Source organism: Cebus imitator, unplaced genomic scaffold (assembly GCF_001604975.1).
Source record: "Cebus imitator isolate Cc_AM_T3 unplaced genomic scaffold, Cebus_imitator-1.0 Scaffold448, whole genome shotgun sequence".
NCBI classification, from domain to species: Eukaryota; Metazoa; Chordata; class Mammalia; order Primates; family Cebidae; genus Cebus; species Cebus imitator.
Genome location: NW_016107763.1, coordinates 680,533 through 683,146, shown reverse-complemented (window position 1 = coordinate 683,146; position 2,614 = coordinate 680,533).

The window sequence follows — 2,614 nt, the reverse complement described above, 5'->3', positions numbered from 1 at the left end:
TTAGTAGAGATGCGGTTTCACCATGTTGGCCAGGCTGGTCTTGAACTCCTGACCTCAGCTTCACAGTGGCTCACACCTGTAATCCCAGCACTTTGGGGGGCTGAGGCAGGTGGTGTCTTCTTTAGAATCTTTCTCTTCTTATGTTTAGGAACAGAATCATGTTCTGTTGCCCAGGCTGGAGTGCAGTGACACAGTCGCAGCTCATTGCAGCCTTGACTTCCCAGCCTCAAACTTAGTCCTCCCACCTCAGCCTTCTGAGTAGGGGTGTACCACAGGCATGTGCCATGATGCCTGGCTAATTTTTTAAGTTTTGTGGAGCGACGCGTTTTGCTTTGTTGCCCAGGCTGGTAGACTGTTCTTTGTATAATTCATATCATCTGCAAATAAAGATACCTTTACTTCTTCCTTTCTAATCAGGGTGCTTTTTATTTCATTTTCTTGCTCAATTTCCATGGCTAGAATCTGCAGTACAATGTTGAATAGGAGTGGTAAAAATGGACATCCTCGTCTTATTCCCAATTTTAGGGAGAAAACTTTCCAATTTTTGCCATTTAGTGTGATGTTAGCTGTGAGGGTTTTGTTGTTGTTTTGAGTCAGGGTCTTACTTGGTCTCCGAGGCTGGAGTGCAGTGGTACAATCACGGCTCATTGCAGCCTCGACCTCCTCAGGCTCAGGTGATCCTCCCACCTCAGCCTCCTGAGTAGCTGGGCCCAAAGGTGCATACCACCATGCCTGGCTAGCATTTGTGTTATTTGTAGAGACAGGGTTTCACCACATTGCCCAGGCTTGTCTCAAACTCCTGATATCAAGCAATCCACCCGTCTTGGCCTCCCAAAGTGCTGAGGTGAAAAGTGTGAGCCACTGCGCCTGGCTAGCTGTGGGTTTTCATAGATGCTCTATATTAAGTTTAAGAAGTTCCCTTCAATTTCTAGGTTTGTTTTTCTCATGAAAGGATATTGACTTTTTGGTTAATTTTTTTCTGCGTCTATTGAAATAATCATGTGGTTTTTGCTTTTTATTCTATTGATATGGTGTAATTACATTTATTAATTTTCTTTTGTTGAATTGTCTTTCTTAAAAAAAAAACATAGTATATATAATTGTTTTGTAGCCTGTATCTGATATTTCCAAATGAAATTGTTTTTTTTTTCTTGGTTCTGTTTATGTGATGGATTACATTTATAGATTTGCATATGTTGAATCAGCCTTGCATCCCCAGTTGAAGCCTACTTGGTCGTGATGGATAATTGTTTTGATATGCTGTTGCATTTGGTTTACCAGTATTTTATTGAAGATTTTTGCATCTATGTTTATCATGGATATTGGCCTGAAGTTTTCTTTTCTTATTGAGTCTTTGCCAGGTTTTGGTATCAGGAGGATGTTGGTCTCATACAATGATTTGGGAAGGATTCCCTTTTTTTGGATTGTTTGGAATAGTTTCAAAAGGAGTGGTACCAGCTCCTCTTTGTATGTGTAGTAGAATTCGGCTGTGAGCCCATCTGGACCTGGGCTTTTCTTGGTTGTTAGGCTATTAATTGCTGCCTCAACTTCAACCCTTGTTATTGGGCACAAAGAAGTTTACACAGCAGCTGGGGGGAGCCCACAAGCATATGGGGTCTCTGAGTGGACATCCTTTTTGTTGATGTTGAGGCTATTTCTTTCTGTTTTTTAGTTTTCCTTCTAACAGTCAGGCCACTCTGCTGCAGGACTGCTGGAGGTCCACTCCAGACCCTGCTTGCCTGGGAGTCACCCTCCGGGGCTGCAAAACAGCATCCGAACCAGAGCTCTGGAGTGTATGGAAATATCCCCGATAGCCTCCGTTGGGTAGGAGGGAGTACCCTCCGGCCCGTTGCACTTGCTGGGTGAGGCAGCACCCCACCCTGCCTCAGTTGCCCTCCTTGGGCTCCATCCACTGTCCAACCAGTCCCATTGAGATGAACCTGGTACCTCGCTTGGAAATGTGGATATCACTCACCTTCTGCGTTGCTGTCGCTGGGAACTACATTCTGGAGCTGTTCCTATTCTGCCATCTTGGCAGAAGTCCCCCCGGCTGAAGTATTTTTTAATTCTAGGTCAGACTTACCTTGAATTTTGTAGTTCAGTTAGCCTGATTGTGAATGTATAAAATAGTTATTTCAGCTGGGATCTCACAACTTGTTTAGACACAATTATAGATTGAGTGTGCACTACTAGATAGATTTTTGTATCATGTTACTTAATTTACTAAGAACACTGTTTTTACTGTGATGCTGTACTTCACCAAAATTTGTGTTTGTATTAGCATCCCAAACAAATAATATCTTCAATATTGAATTATCAGCTGAATTTGTAGTTGCATTCATAAATGTCAGATGTTTCATTTCCAACTGAACTCCAAAGCGTGTTTGATTCTATTAATTAGAGTGGGGGAGAAAATCAAACCATTTTGGAATTAACTGGCTTTCTATTTAAATAATCTGATTTTACTTATAAGTTCTTCTGCCTTTGGAGCCAATACATTGATGGCTATGGTTTTTCTTTTTTATATGAATAAATTATATTAGAAGAAAGGTCATTTTATCTAAATGAAAAGACATGCTTTCTAGAGAGATATATGTAGAAGCACCTTGTGCTA